A 17,422-nucleotide genomic window follows, 5' to 3' on the forward strand; every position below is an offset into this window, starting at 1 on the left:
TCCCCACTTTGACACCACACAGTGAACACACACAGCTAAAGAATCATTTTCTCACCCTCCCCAGGAAGAAACAACATGCTGTATTTCATTTGAGCTGTCCTGGGCAAATGCATGTTACCAATAACTGCAAGCAGTGAATAATAAATATTAATAAAGCATTTAATTGGAATCCTGTTGAAAAGCACTTTCTCCAGCACAGCTGGCAAGAGCCCCCTTGAACAAATGCTGCCTTCTTGCCAAGTACAACACAGGTAGTGACAACCAGTCAGCAGAGGCTAAGGACACGTGTGAACATCATAGCTGAGGTTTTCAAAGCACGTATTTTATAGACTGAAGTAATCTGGGAATTCTGCCTAAATTTTCCTCCTCTGGCCTCGTCGTTTTTGAGAAGATGCTGGTTATTTCTTAGCACCCCCACCACATACTAACAGAGTCCTGAGCTAAACCAGCACCCTGGGACAGCATTCTCTCCAGCCTCTATATGCCAGGGCACAGCACCAGTGGTTGCCAGAAAAACAGTTCTTTTAGACCAGTAGCACATGAAAGGGTCCATAAAAACTAGTTCACTATAATTTCCTTTCACTTAATTTGACACTGGTGGGTCTCTGCCTGCCTTGCCTCACTGTCCTTCCCTCCAAAGCACTGCTATTTGCTGAGTCAGGAAGAAAACCCACGCTCTTCCACATGCCCTGATCCTTTTCCCAAACAGCTCTTGGCCAAAGTCTTGTAACTTCAACAGACCAAGGTATTTGCCCAGAAATCACATTTGCTTGAAGAGTCTGAGTTCATGGCAAAAATCTGTACCACTGTTTTAGCCTGGCTGCATACATGAGGTGCCTCTGGGAATTGTTGGATTTTAGGGTGGCAATTACAGACTTTGTAAGAGCCAAGTGTGGGGTGTAACAGCTTTCTAACTGGCATTAAATATCTAGCAAACTCTAAACTATTTCAGTTCTAGTCCTTCATAATTTCCATGTAATCCTTTATTAAGACTCTGAAAAAAGAGACTGGACACTTTTTAATGTTCACTTAATTGGCAATCTTTGCTATAGTTTTGTCTGTGTATTTTTCTACTTTTAACCCTTTGAGTAAGATACTGCGTGGCATAAGAATTCTTAGGACACTTTCCTCAGAGAACCCACTGGTGTAGAAATTTGAAGGATGTGCTCCCCCAGCAACCAGAGGACTTCATACAAGACAAGGAAGATGGTGTTATATGGAACACTCATTGGTGAAAGCGAACCATAATTTGCAATACATGAAAAGAACATCCCTTGTGATAAACGAATCTCTTCATTTTGAAATTTTGCAACCTGAAATCTTTTCTTCCAATCAAGAGCCACTGGGATTCTTTGAACTGAATACTCATTTATATTGAGAACACACAAAATACTACCCCCAATATGTTTATTCTTCTGTAGCCTTCTTCCTACTAATTCATCCAAGCCTGGTAGGACAACATATTTCAGTTATACGGTCAGGGATGTGAAATGAGGCCGTGTGGCTCAAGAGGAGCCCCTGAGCGGTGACACAGGAGCTTGGGGCGGTCACCGAGCGCCGGCCTCGGGGCTCAGAGGAGCCGCCGCCGCAGCCTTGGGGCCGGACCCGCATTCCCGCACAATTCCACGGCTCCACCGCCACCTGCCGGGATGTGCGGGCATCCCAGCCCGGCTCGGGACCCGGGACACGGCCTGGCCCGGGAACGGCGCCTGCAGCGCCGAAGGACCGAGAGTCTGGGAGAGAGAACAGCGCCCGGGGCGCGGCACGGCAGCCCGAGGGGCGCGGGCACACCCCGGCGCCTCAGGGAGGACAATGACTGGAGATCCATCCCTTGCATTGCATCCATCGCATCCTTGTATGGGATCTACTGGATCCTTTGTACTGCATCTGCCAATCCTTTCTGCAGGATCTACTGGATCCCTTGTGCAGGACCCACCGGATCCTTTGTACTGGACCTACCAGATCCCTTGCATAGGATCTACTGGATCTCTTGTGCTAGATCTGCTGGATCCCTTGTGCTGGATCTACCGGATCCCTTGTGCTGGATCTACCGGATCCCTTGCATAGGATCGACCGGATCTCTTGAACTGGATCTGCCGGATCCCTTGTGCTGGATCTACCGGATCATTTGTGCGGGATCTACTGGATATTTTCTGCAGCATCTGCTGGATCCTTTATACAGGATCTACCGGATCCCTTGCACAGGATCTACTGGATCTCTTGTGCTAGATCTGCTGGATCCCTTGTGCTGGATCTACCCGATCCTTTGTGCAGGATCTAATGGATATTTTCTGCAGCATCTGCTGGATCCTTTATACGGGATCCACCGGATCCCTTGCACTGGACCTGCCGGATCCTTTGTGCAGGATCTACTGGATCCCCGGTACTGGATCTACAGGATCCTTCATACAGGATCTACTGGATCCTCTGTGCAGAATCTGCTGGATCCCTTGTACAGGATCTACCAGATCCTTTGTAAAATATCCACCAGATCCCTTGTACTGGATCTACAGGATCCTTTATACTGGATCTACCAGATCCCTTGTACTGGATCTACCGGATCCCTTGTATAGGATCTACTGGATCCTTTGTCCTGGATCTGCCGGATCCTTTGTGCCTGTATGTAACACACACCCAAGCTCTGGTGGCCAGAGACACCAGCAGAGTGCCAGAGCATCTGGAGGGCCAGGGCACTTCCAGACAACACAATTAACCAGGGACTTCAGTTAATTAACGCTGGCATCAAGCTATTTAGGATGGGTGTAACTTTGCCCAGCTGGAGCTGGTCTAACAGATCTGAAACCAAGGAAAAGGTTCAATCTGGAAAGTAAAACTGAAAATATCTTTTTACCTTGGTCCAAACCATACTATGCCCAAGTTATAGCTGTACGTCAATGCATGAAATCACAACAATGTGTTTTTCAAGAGTATAAAAATATTTTGCCCCTTTCTGCAGATTTGAAACAACTGACTGGAACTACATCAAAATGTGTGGTAAGGGACATGCCAGATGATTGGAACATTGGTCAAATTGAATTCCTCATGTGAAAACACATCACAACAGAGCTACCATGTCAGTAATGCATGGAGAAGCTGCAAACTCAGCACTGCTATATCTACTGCAAGACCAGGCTACAGTTTAAATAATGACTTTCTGGTGTTTGCAGAAAAGACAGAGCTTAGCCATCTTTACTGAACTACAGTCCTGACAAAACAAATTCACAACAAGGGTGATATCCCTGAATATCCCTGAGCAGCTTCCTGATCCTGCTAAACCAGCCATTATGCATGGTCTAGGTTTTTTGCTCTTTTTAGTATCCCACTGGCTTGTTCCTCTAAGATGTTCCTATTTTGGATGACTTCCAAGATCTGCCCAGTTCTTCTTTACTGTATTTTCATTACCATTATTCCTTTAATACTTTTATCGTGCTGGCTCTAGTATCCTCTCCCCTCTTCCTGGGGCTAAACCTGGTGTATTGGAAGGATGATGCCCTTGAGCTTACAGAAAGGTGGATCTCCAAAGACAAAGGCAGTCATGTACTGAGGCCAGTGGAGAGTATGTTACAGGTGAGCAAAGTTCACTTCTGTACAAATGAATTCTTTGTAGGTGGAGGAAAATTCAAATACAGGCAGCAAAGTTACAGCTCTCTCTGATTTTGCTCTCTCTGAGTTTTTCAAAGCTAGGTCAAAAATGTAAGAATTTGTTCCCAAACGATTAATGGACTGACAGGGTTGAAACACCATCTGCATTCGTTGCCAGGCTGGGAGCTTCCCATCAGCACCACTGTTGTTGTAACATCACACTCAAATGAATTTACACATTTCTCAAGGACATTGCCACACAGCCATTCTGCCACACTCAGAACTCAGCAGGTGTCTGAATTAACACTTGGTTAAACTGATTACAAATAAAACCTTTTCAAGTTTACATGAACACTATTAAGCCTTAGAATATACTGTGTTGGAAGGAACCCCCCAGGGTTATCAGGTCAGCTCCTGTCCCTGCACAGGACAGCCCCAAGGATCCCACCCTGTGCCTGAGAGTGTCCAAACACTCCCTGGTCCCTGCCAGCCTTGGAGCCCTGATCGCCTCCCTGGGAGCCTGGCCCAGTGCCCGACCACCCTGACTTGCACCAGGGCTGTTTGTAATGCACTCCACTTTCTGGTCACCACAGCTCCTGCACCAAGGCCCTGGAACTGCAGAGAATTCTCCTCCTAAACCAATTGCAAAGAGAAATTTAAAATATGGAAAATTTTCTTCACGGTCTTGAATTCTGTGAGATCCACATTTTGAACTTAAAGTTTTTAAGTGTTAACTTCAAATTACCCTAAAATACAGTCAAATGAAAATTGACATGACCTCTTTAAGAGAGTCAGAATTCTCATCTGGGCCCACTGAGCTTTAGGCAGTCCTGGGACAGGTTTAGCCTAAAAGATAGCAAAAAGCTGAGGTCCAGTTTGTGCCAGAGTTTCCATTTTCTCTGTGTATGGGAAACTTCTCCAGACTTTTGAAGTTTTCAGGAGCAGCAGGAGTTCTTACTGTTGCTCCTTTTTCTTCTTATTGATTTGTTGGTTTTCACTTCCTGTTGTAGAATTTGATGACAGCAGCAACAGGATCAGGCACATGCTCTTCAACTCGTGGAGCTAAGCCGATGGATACACACTAGGGTCAAAGAATTGTTTAAACTTAATTTGATTGATATTGTCCTAATTCTAATTTTTATTTGTTCATGAGCATGACTGACCACTAAACACACTTAATTAAAAGTTGCTCATGTTGCTGTGTTGGATCAACCCTTCCAGTTTGTCTGAGTACAGTTTTGATGAAAGAAGCCAATTTTTTCTGCTTTCCTCTCTCTCTGAGGAGGCAAGAGGGGAAAAGGGTATGTTACAGCTTTACACTTGCTCCCTGTCATGGAAATGAGGGAGGCAGAGTTTGTGTTTCCCTGCACAAATCAGCTTTTTTTTTGTACACAAACACCACTAATTACCTTCTTTTCATGTCTGAATATCAGAAAAATCATCTATTTTTAGCAGACTCAATATAACATTAGGAGTAGGATGAGGCTCTGGAGCAAAACACAATGATCATCTCATTCAAGAGAACTCAGCATTTCTCAAAGCTTAGTGCTATCAATCCATTTGCTTACAGAGAGGAGAGAATGAATCTGATTAAAAATTTTGCTGTCCTTTCAATCTTATGGGTTCTCAGTGGGAATCTTTTAGAGGACAACACGAAGTACTTATGCTCTGTGCATGTTGTTCCTTCTGTGGGTCACACTTCTCTACACACATTACACCAGGCTCAAGCAGATAACAAATAACAGACACAATCTCTTATCTTCATCATGTTGTATCCCATGTTCTTCTAGTGTCACAATAAATACAGAGGGAAGGGCAGAGTAAGAAAGCTGAGGAATATTTGTGGGATGAATAGATGCCATGGATCTGGTGAGAGACCAAGCCACTGACTAAATATGGGACTCCCATAGGGAGGAAATTTACACGTGGCAGGTAGGACAGGACAAGTAAAGGTCATGAGAGGAGATATATATATATATATATATATATGTGTGTGTGTATGAATAATTGAAGGAGAAAAGAAATAAATGGTTTTATAAAAGAAGAGAAGCTCAGCTGCTGGCTACTTCTGTATCCAGTCCCAAACAGAGCCCTATTGTACCTCAGACTTCCTCACACAGACAAGACCAACTATCAATGCAAGCGTCCCTCAACCATTGCTGAGAATAGCCTCTGGATTCCACTATGGAATTATTTTGGCTTAATTTAGAAAGCCTCTACTGTGGGGAAACAGTTTTAGTGCAGTTTTATTGAACCCCAGAAAAGCGACAGACAGCAGAGAACATTTCAGCTAAAGCTGAAGCGAAATCTGTCAATAGGATATAAAACCAGTTCCCTGAAATGTTTCTGATCATGAAGTTTGTATTAAAATTGCAGCACAGTATGCACTGTGGGAATGTTACACCAGGCTGTGCTGGGTTATTTCCCAAGTACAATCAAGTACAGCATTGTTGTGTTGTCAGGATAAACGCTGAGCACAGCTGAGAGATTATGACATCCCATGATGGTACCATCCTTGACTCAAGCCATGAGAGGTAAAATGTTCATCCCAGGAATGGGAGAACAGCCCTCATTCTCATTCCAGAAGACACTACCAAGTGGGTTTTAGTTAGAAGTACTGTAATTATCCACTCTGCAACAGCTAATGTTCAGTGCTTCTAATTAAAGGCAGGTAACTGTACAGAACTTTGCAATTATGTGGGATAATCTTTGCATCAAAATAAGACATAGCCCACACTTCATTTGCATGAGCCATGCCAAAAACATGTCACTTCTAGCCAGCTACACCAAAAGCAGAGGTACAGACCTGTATGAAGAAGATCATACTGCTGTAAAATTCATTTCACTCAGAGAGCTAGCATGCACACACTAATTTGGGTGGCATAAATAGTACCTACACAGAAAATTTGCCAGGCTGATCACCAGATACAAACTAAAGCTTCAACCATACAGTTCCAGCCCATTTCAATGAAATTATTGGGCATTACTTTGAGGAATAGAGCCTCTGGGAAGTGGCATTTCATCTTAACTCCCTCCACAATTGTTTCTACAGTCTTGAGCCAAGCTGCTTTCTGTCACAAACTCTTTAGCTTGGCCAGGTGGCCAGCCATAACCCAGGCAGAGAAATCCCAGGCAGTCACTTTCCTAAACAACCCCACATTTCAGGGACATGAGTAGAAGCAGCTATGCCCAGAATGATCTGTAGGCCATCAACATATAAGTTATGCAATGTATTACTTGATGAGAATCAGAGCTGCACTTTCAAATCAACAATTTGTTCTTCATTTTCTGACTATCCTGTCCTCGGGGCCAATCACTTTGATGGTTTTGTACCCAGAATGAACCTGCCTCTGTGTGCTTATGTCTGCTCCTTCAGTTTCTACATATTTTTTCTCCTTGCCTCAGCACAGGGATAGGAAAAGACAATGATTGCTTGGAGACAGTGGTAGAGCAAGGTAATAGGGAGCAGTGATGAAGGAATGTGGATGGAGGTGTTACCATGGCAACAGGGGGACAGAGTTTTCCAGCTTTGGGAAAGCAAGCACGTTTTTCATCACTGTTTCTACTCTGAGTTCTGAGCTGCACTTGTGACTTTTAGGGTGAGGGACAAAAGTGCAAACAGCATTTGGCCCCAGGGAGCTGTTCCATCACTGCAAAAGTTAAAGAGCAGCTGAGAAAACCACACAGAAATTCAAACTGGTGTTCAGGTCAACACCTTCAGCATAAACTTATGTGACTGAATTGTGTAGTAGATCCATAAATCCATTATTTCTTAGAATAACTTCTAAAAATACAATTCCTGTACTCTGAAACAAAATGTTTATTATCACATTCCCAAGCCCTGGCTATATGTGCCATATGTGTCATGTAGGCACTGTACAGTCAGCATTTCCCTGCCAAAATTGAGTCCAAGAAGAAAGAGCAATCTATAACATCAACAGTAGTGAAATAACCTCATTACAAGCAAGGAATGTAACAGGAATATAACAGAAATAAGAGCATCTATCGATAGTCCTTTATCAGTAGTACCTTTGCCCCTTTTGGATGGTACAGGTTTTGCAGATGAACAGCACAGCACGAGGGATGCACAGAAATGTGCACGTGGCTATGGCATAGTGTGAGTAGAACATTCCCTCTTTATCAGACATAACAGTGAGGGTACATATCACACTCACACCAGCTATCACTCACATTAACTGCTACTCCTAACTAGCCCAGCATAAAGAAGGCCAAAACCAAAACTCTTTTTTCCACAATAAAGTTATTTGCTCCCTATTTCTGTTTAAAATCCTGTCAATCACACCTCAGCACTGCCAGCAGCTCCACCTTACCATAAGCATCATCTTGTCTTCAGTCAGCAGATGTGAACAGGTTTTCTTTTGCTTTGGAAAATCCTGTAGATCTACTTGGAAAAGGAAAATTCCCAGCTCAGGAGTCCCTCAAGCCATAATCCAGCAGAAGGGGGTTACCCTGAGCTGCTTGCACCAGGTGCTGCAGCAACACCCTCGGGGCTGCAGGACACAGCTGTGGGCTGAGGAACTGAAATGCCCTGAACTCCAGGCTCCAACTTCTTCCCTTAACACAGCACCTGGCCTTTGTGAAGCAGTTTTTAAAAAAGCATCATACTAGGGAGGAAAAAAAATCCCTCCAGAAGCAATGAAACTCTTTTCCAGTTGCTCCTGCCTTTCCTGCTTCATTCCCAAAGCACACAGCATCCTTCCCTGGCTGGCCATCCTTCCCTCTTCCACCACTAAATAAACCTCCAGGTAAGAAGACAGCTCAGCAGAGCAGCACTTTGTCAGGATTGGTTCCTCCCAGCCTCCAGCTGACTCCTTGACTTTGCTTTATTCACTTAGTGCCTCTGACCATGACAGCACTGCTTCTATGTCTCTCCTCTTTTGACCTAAACTTCTTGACATAAAGGTGAATTTAGGCACACAGGGGAAGAAAAAAGAACAACAGCAAATAATTTTATTCTTGCAGAGCAATCTATTTGCAGGAGAAAAGAGATGGTAAACTGCTGACATTTTACTGTCTTGTTGGAATAATTTTCTGAGGGAGAATTTTTAATGCCTTGTGTATCAGGCAGGGGCAGCTGCTCCTTTTTCCATATGGGTATTATGGTACAAGGCACTGATGCAATTTGGAAGATGGACTATTGACTGTTGTGAAATGATGCTGAAAATGATGCAATCAATTTAATTCTCTAATGGCCTAAGTATAGGAGGGGAAACTTTCTGGGCATTGTTTGACCTGCCTTATGAGAGACTGGAATATCTGCTCTGAGTAATCAGAAGATGGATCTCATTTTATACAACTTTTTTTGATTCAGTAGCTGAAGGAGGAAGAACTGAATCTCAATTTATAATTCTAGTTCCTTCCACTATTACTCAAAATGAATAAAGATGACAGTTTTCATTCCAAAACCTGGAGTGCTTCAAGCCTTTAGATGACCTTCAAGAAAACAGCAAGACAGTCTGACTATAGCCATCAAAAGATTTCTGGTTTAATTGGTTCCTGTAGAAGTGTACACTTCCATTAAATATTTTGTGGCAATGAATTGGTTTGAGCTTTTATTTTTTAAAAAATAAATACAGAGTGAGATGGCTGTTTCATAGGATGAAGGGAAGCACCATTTCAGTTCCCTGTTCTGACCAAGCCAGGGATACCTGGGACGAAAAATGACCTGAGTTTGTGAATCCCTGTGTGTGAGTCAGAGTGTGAGAGAGCTCATGCATCTTGGTATCCAACAGAAAAATGGACTTTTGATCTGAAAATACAAATTTTGGCAATTCTACATTCACATTAAAAATAAAGGGTTCATATTGTTCCACATCAGAATTAACATGTATTTCAAAACATGAAAACTGGATGAAATTAGAATTGCTGCCTTTTCATCAATAAAATACTGACATCAAAAAAAGAAGGAAACTGTCACATCCTCTAGATCAATACAGGTTGCTTCAGGGAGTGTGTGCACCACAGAAACCATCATTTCTGTTGCATCATTAGGTGCAATGGAAGACAAATATCATATTACCATGTTTCTGTATTTTTTTTAAACGAAGACTTTATTTAAACAAACAGGAAAGCTACAAAAGCTAGTTTTACCTCACACCTAGTGAATTGAGATTCCGTGGACACTTTCAAAATAGATAACATTTAAATAAAGCAGCCCTAAGTTCAGAGCACTGTCTGCTGCTCTACATCTGAAGAGCTCCTGTGCATCTGCAAGGGCTCCCCTGAGCCATTCCCTGGGCCTTACCATAGGGACAGCTCTGGTATTTCTCCCTGCTTATTGTATCATAATTATCACTTTGTAATGTTCTTCTGACCCTAAACACCTTAACCTGAGCTGCTCTCAATCAAGGTCCAGGGAGAAAAGCTAATCCAAAATTTCTGTGTTGGCATTAGCTTGGTGCTGTCTCCAAAGATTTGGATGATTTAGATTTGGATTCATGAGTTCTGTTTTTTATTCTCAGTTCCACTACAAGTTTTCTGACCGGGGCATTTAATTTCATTACAGCTGTCACCTACTTCAAGCATGCACTCACTGCTTAAACTGTAAAGACAGGGCTGCCTAACCCTGAGCACCTGTAACAGCTGGCAGAGAGCAGAGAAAGGCTCACAGCTGGACTCCAGTGCAATATTGCACCAGAAATGCTCCAACACAAAGCAAGGTCCCCCCAGACAGTGCACCCAGCTGGGCATTTCTCCCACTCTCTCACAGGCTGAACAGGCTGAACGGGCAGTGAGATGCTCTGAACAAAAAGTCAGGCAGGACTTTGCTGGTTCAGCCTGCCTGTATCCACCACATATTCCCTTTATAATGAATTTTCAGGATAAACAATGCCTGAACATTTTTGATTAAATGCTTTTCAAGCTCTTAAAGTCCCTAGCAAGTGAGTTAGTTTGCTCTGTGATATTGCATTATACAAGAGTGATTGATTGAAACAAACCTTTCCCCCTCTCACTCCATAGCTATTTCCACAAGTATTTTGAATCTGGCAAGAAGTATGACATTATTGATTTTCTCTGCACTGCTTGTTCTGGAGCCTCATCTGCAAACACATTATTCTTTATTGCTTCAATAATTTCCCTGAGTGCACAGAACTCCATTGTATTTTTTTTAACTTAGCATGTAGTGATTCTTTAAATTTTTTATGTGCTCTGAAGCAGAATATCAGCCATTTGCAGAAATGCACTGGAAGGCAACCAGAAATTCAGATGTTTCCATAGACATGAGAGTACTACTTTTGCTGATCCAAAGTTGCCCACAGAGTTTTGCTTGCTCTGGGACACTGGCAGCACACTGCATTTAGGCTTCAGGTGGTGAGGAGCACTGGGCAGAGAAGAGATGCTCATTCTGAACTCAGGACAGAACTCAAATGGCTCCTGGTCAGTAGAATTAAAAGCAGTGTTTGGTGTCTCAGCCAGGCCCTCAGCAGTCCCTAGCAATGGGTCTCAAAGCAAATTCAATTTAATCCTTTTCCTTTCCAAAGCCTTCTGCTCATAGTGCTGAATGCACAGCACAGTCTTAACTTGCATTAAATGCACATCCTTAAAAACCTGCATGATTTGCACACCTGCTCCTTGAGAGGTGACTGATAAACCCAGTGGGATTGGAAAATCAGTGCTGGGAGAAGGAGAATCCCCAAAGTCAGGCTATGAGGCTCCTTTTCATCCTAGGAGCTGTTTGGAGGAGAAACCAGACTGACACTGGGATCAGAAAAGTGCTGGAGACTCCAAGGAAGGGCAGTTCTGTAGCCCACTCAAACTAAGGGGAGCCCAGAACACACAAATGCAGGCTGGTGTGACTTGAAGGAGCTTTGGTCCAGTGGTTTTGTGATGGGCCAAACCCATCAGAACCCCTGAGTGCTGCTTATTTTCTCAGGCTGCTTCCTTGTGTTTCAGCCACCTGCTGTAACCCAGCCTGCAGGTTGAGGACCAAAACAATTCCAGTGAGACAAAAAACCTCCCACTCTCATTAGAGATGTGAATGAGCTGCGATCTTCACATTTGGAAGCGTTTTAAAGTTTCCAGGATACTGCAACATACAGAGTTACTTATTAGCCTGGAAAGGTCACATCTACTCTGCCTCCCATCACTGTTTACAGAGCACAGTGGGCATCAAAAACAATAGATCATGTATTTTCATGCTACAGATTCAGGGGGAACAGAAATTGGAAAAAAGAATGTGTTTGCAAGATGACAAAAGTGTGAATGGGGCAAGACAGTAAACATATCTTACGTCACATGAAAGTCACCTTTCACTGGTCTGAAGAGGAACACCAAACATTTTCCACATCTGAGGAATCAGATTCAAGCCTTGAATAATGAGCCAAGAATAAACCACAGACTAAGATTTCATTACACACAACATCTGCCCAGAAGCCATTTTACACCTTAGTCTTTGCTGTATAACCAAAGAAATTAACAGCTTCATGTGAGGTGTTGGGCAGCAAGTTCATAAAACCAAAACCCCAAAGCTTCTCTTTGTCAAGCTGCTAACGTGTCTATTTTGAGTAGCAAAGGGTGTTCCAAAATAAAGAACAGTTTTACACCCCAAGATATTGCAGTATGACACTTTAAAGATGCATGGTCTTGTAACAGATAGTGTGGTGATCTTCCCATGTAGAAGATATATATCTTTAGAGGGTATGTTTAGAGGAAGGAGAATGCTATAAATTGTGCAATGCTGCAAGCATCTACTGAAACTCAAGATATAAAACCCTCTCACATGTTTTCCCTCTCTCAGAGCAGCTGGGTGATGTGATGCAACAAGGCTGACTCACTCCCATTGCCATTAACCCCAGACAGCTTTTCCTTGCAGGGTGGAGGTCGAACATCATCCCAATAACCAACCTTACTTCTAGAAGTTCTTCCCTTCACTGCAACCATCTCCTTCCCTACTTAAAAAATACAAAATCTCTCTTTGGTATCGTGGAAATCATACCCAAATCCTCACATAAACAGCTCTCCCATGAAAGCACAGAACCTGAAGCTGAACACAGAGCCTGGATTGTCCCTGTCAGTGGCCCTGCAGCACGGCTCTGTTGCATCACTTGCTGCAGGCACACACACATACAGAGGTGCTACTCAGAGGGTCAGAGCAAGGCTGCATCAAAGCCCTGAGTTCTGGTTTTGTCTGACTCAAAACTGGGTCAGGTCCATTGCAATCAGCACAGTGCTGCCTCCACACCAGTGAGGAACCAGGCTCAAAACCAATTTGATCATGTTTTTAAAGCTTGTTTCAGTGGTTTTAAATGTATTTCTTTGGTTGTGCATTTTTTTTGACCTTATTTAAGAGACTTTTCAGCAGCTCTAATCTGCACATCTGTTCAATGAAACAACAGGGCAATTACAAAGGCAATTTCAAAAGATACTTCCAGTATTTAGGAATGACAGATTCTTGCAGGTGACAGCTGTTTTGCCACACTGCCAAGTTCACAGCAAGCTTTGTATCACACCAGAACAGCTCCAGGAAAACTGCACCCAGGCCACAAGTCTCTGTGGTGACATGAAGACTTTGTCAATGGATAAAACATCACAGGGTCTTGGCAGGGCAGGAGGAGCCCGGGCTCACCTCAGCTCACCTCCAGCACTGCCAGCTCTGGCACCCTCCTCCTGTGCCAGCCCTCTGTGCTCTCTGGGCACAGAAACATCCTCCTTCTTCCAGACACATCTGCTGCATCAGCATCTCTCAGACACACGGGGGGAAAAATGGGGGAGTCAGGAGAGGACATTATTTTTGTCTTGTTTGTACCTTTACAGATTTAGGCTAGGCCTTTTAAAATAAGGGGTACATATTTAAAAACGGTTTAAAACAGTTTAAAAACTCTTGAGCATTTTTCTCTCTTTAAATTAACACCTACATTTGTTTTTCCACATTTAATGCAAACCTTGCTAATAACAGCTGGATTTTAATTACCATCCTGCAGGTCATCAGCCAGCATCAAGCTCAGTGAAGGAGAGAGGCACTGACTGCACAGCTGCAGTGTCTGCTACACCAAGAAATGGGGATGTGCTCTTGACCACAGCTGCTCTTCAATGGTCCGTTAACATCTGTCCTGCTTCAAACCCTCTCTTCTCATTTTAATTCTTAGGGCACTCAATGCCATTGTAGTCAGTGGTTTCCTTGTCCCCACCCCTGCTTACATTGTATTGAATTATTAATTCAATATTAAGCACTTAATATTAAGTACTTTAAGAACATCTTTCCTGCCGACTGATCAAACCTATCTTTGCTGGGTGAGCTCTGGCTTTAATATTGTATCAGAAACATGTTGAGTCCTTAGCCTGTTGGGGATAAACTAAGTTTACTGAAATATTGTAAGAGGCTCTTCTCTAAGAAGTCGTTAAAGCAAATCACTTTCTCTGTAAGTAAACAGATATACTTCCTATGAAATACTAAACATTTCCTGCTTTCATTATTTCAGTATGAAAATTGTGTTTTTCTTTTTCTAAGCCATTTAGACCTTCAGTTTGAAGGTCTAAATGAAGCTCAGATGTTGTAATGTCCCTGCATCTAATTTAATATTTACCTCCTCTGCAAATGCTGTTCATGGTTATTTTGATTTTGGATTTGTGAGTCAAAGGAACTTATCTGCTCATTGTTTGCAAATTCCTCCACAGAAATGGTATCTAAATATATTTAATGAAGACTGGAATAAAGAGAGTGAAGTTAGGTGGGAATTTTGCTCCCTCTTTTTTGCCATTTTCCTGATGGCATTCCCTGCTTCCCATCCTAAACAGAACCAGCTGCAGATAGCTACATGTCAGGCACATTTCTGGAGCCTTCACAACTGCCAGTTACAGAAATCTGACTTCATCTGTTGATTGTGAGTTGCTGTAACAAAGAACAACTCCATGGCTAACAGCAGCATCTCTTCAAAATACAACTCTTAATACAGTAGATTTAAAAGCTGTTGCTTGGCTTATTTTAAAAATCAGATATGGTTCAGAATATACACTTTTTTTGCTATTTCAGAGTGCTTTTAAAATGAAGAAAGAAGATAAATGAATTGCTAGTAGGGAATTATATAGGGACCTATATAATAGAGACACAGAAAATCACTGCAGAGCTCTGGAGAATAATGCAGCCACTCTCCTCTCTCACACCAGGCAGTCAGTTGACTGAAATCACCATTTATTATTCCATTTGCATCATCTGAAATGAAGCAGTGTGTTGACGTGCTTTGTCAAATGAGGGATGGTGGAGATGTGCTCAGAGGGCGCAGGAGCTGATTCCTGAATTCAGGGTGTGGGCAGCACTCAGTGCCTGCCCTGCTCTGCACCAGGAGGGCAGACTGGGCACTTCCCTCTCTATCCCCTGCCAAAAATCTTCTCTGCTAGTTGTTCATTTCTCACAGAAGCTCATTACCTTTAATAAGACAGGAAAACCATACCAGACTACAGTAAGAGGGCTCAGTGCACTCTTTGCCTCTGTTTTCCCCACAGCCTGTTCTCCTTTGGTTGTTTTTCCTCAGTAAACGACAGAAAATCAAGTATATAAGAAAAACTGCAGCCCTTGGATTTGTTGGTTTTTTTTTTTTTTTTACTTGGATGAGTTTGGGAGAGGATCTGCTTTCACAAGTTGAGTTCATGCCCACTACACTTGTGTTTTTATTCACAGGTCTAACAAAAGCTGCTACTCTGCATTTCATCTGGCTCCATGTGTCATTCAGTTAGGATGAGGTGCTAAGTGTTACATTTTCCTGGGCTAAACATTTTATAAAGTATATATTTCACCGAACCAGGACACACTGATCAATCCAGAATAAAACCTTCTGCTTTTGGATGGTCTCTGTTAGGTAAACAGGAGCAGGAGACCCCAAAGCTGTGCCAATGTAGCACTGAGCACTGAGTGCAGAGAGCTCTGGGGCCTGGGAGAGCTGCTGCTTCTGCTTGGACTTCAAATTAAATAAGGGCAACTGGAGTCTTGAGCCAAGCTCTTCACAGACATTCACACTGAGCTGATCTCAGGGGATAACAGAGGATTCGGCCATGCTGGGTGGCAGAACTTGGCCCCACAAATACAGGGAGATAATCCAGGATGTTTCCTGTATTAATTGTCTCAAATAAATTTGCCCAATGATTTGAAGGAATTGAGGCTTTTTTTTTTTAATCTGAGGTCAAACCAGAAGATTAACAAGTTTTCTGTCAGCAGTTTATGTGTGTTTACTGCCTATCTAATATTTACTGGATTTAGTTAGTGTTATACCCAGTCTGCCAATATCTGATTTTCTGTCTAGATTTGTGAAGGAACATAAATCTGGAGAATGACTGCAGATCCTTTTTTCTTGAAAAATCTAATTTTATTTTCAGCTTAGTGCTGATTCACATAACAGCTGATTTTTGAAAAGCACATTTTCAGATATTTTGATCTTACAAGTGTTTTTAAATTCAAGAGCTTCATCCACATTGGAAAACCACTCAGAGAATACATACAGAAAATTAATTAGAGTTCAGTTCCTGACAGAAGCTGAGCATCTGCTGAGTACACAGATCCCATTTCCAATGGGAAATAAATAAATAAAAATCAAACCCGAAATTAAATCAATTTGTATCACAGGCGCTCAGAAGCATTCAGAACTGGGCATTTGCGATCTAACTTTAACATAAAGATGTTCACAGCTAGCTGGTGTAAGCAGCTTTTTCACACCAGTCCTCCCATCAGTACAGCATTGGCACTGAGGAGTTTGGGGCTGCCCCAGAGCAAGCAGGAGCTGCCTGTCAGCAGTGACCTGGGTCATGCCCAGTTTTGATTAAAGACTCAGGTATTTTATCACATACTGTGACAGATAAAAGGGTGATAATTACTGTTAAATGCAGTTGGTTTCATAGCAGAATTTAGTTCCTTGTTGAGAAACAATAAAACCCTTGGGATAAGTTTTTAATATAATTCTCATTATTTAGCTCTGTGATTCACCAGAAGTCACTTTCTTTAAAGCCTCTATTTGACTGTGAAATTTTGGCTGTTGCTTCAGATTCTCCTGTTATCTCTCCTCTCTGCAGTTCATATCAATAGATCCCTTTCAGGATTATTATTGTGCTTTATTTTGTGCATTAAAAACACCCTCCCACCTGGGCCACTCATATTAACTCCCAATTGCACACATTCTTACCTTCCCCTCTCTAACCTCCACAGGAAAAGCATCTCATTCCTCATAAAGATGGTAGAACAAATCCATGTATGAATGTGAATTAGAAAACCATTTAAAGAAACAGATTTTTAATACACATGATTAATTCAAGACAACACAGTTACCCAAAAGGTATAAAGATGAAAGTTTTAATTTCAGAGGGCCATTAGTTCATGAGAGTAGGAAGGAGCAGATATAATATTTTAGGGTAATCAGATCAGAGCACCGTGCTCACTGTGCTGTTACCTGCTGCCAGTACCAAAGTTATTGATAACTTAAAGTGTCATTATTCTAACCAGGTTGTTGCTGACCTAAAAATGCCAATAGATATTTAAGACTCATTCAATATAAGTCAAGTCTACTTGTGATACACTGGCAGGCAGATACAGGTTTGTGTGCAGAGCTTGGGAGATATTTCTATCCCCAAAGCCCTGGCCTTCAAAATTCTGTCCTGGACAGACAGGCTTTGTTTGTAACATGGATCCAATGTCTCAGGAGTGAGGAATAGGAATAAATTATGCACCTCTCACTGTTTTAGGCTGTTGCCTATGCATCCTTTCATTCTCTCTGTTGTCTTTAAAAGACAAAATCTCTCACTAAGCATTCTGTTGATAACCTTTGGGCATATTTCAACACAGGATCAGAAAACAAAACCAATAGGGAAATATACACCCTCCCTACTTGGTAATTAAAAA

Source organism: Camarhynchus parvulus, chromosome 14, assembly GCF_901933205.1.
Source record: "Camarhynchus parvulus chromosome 14, STF_HiC, whole genome shotgun sequence".
Classification (NCBI taxonomy): Eukaryota; Metazoa; Chordata; class Aves; order Passeriformes; family Thraupidae; genus Camarhynchus; species Camarhynchus parvulus.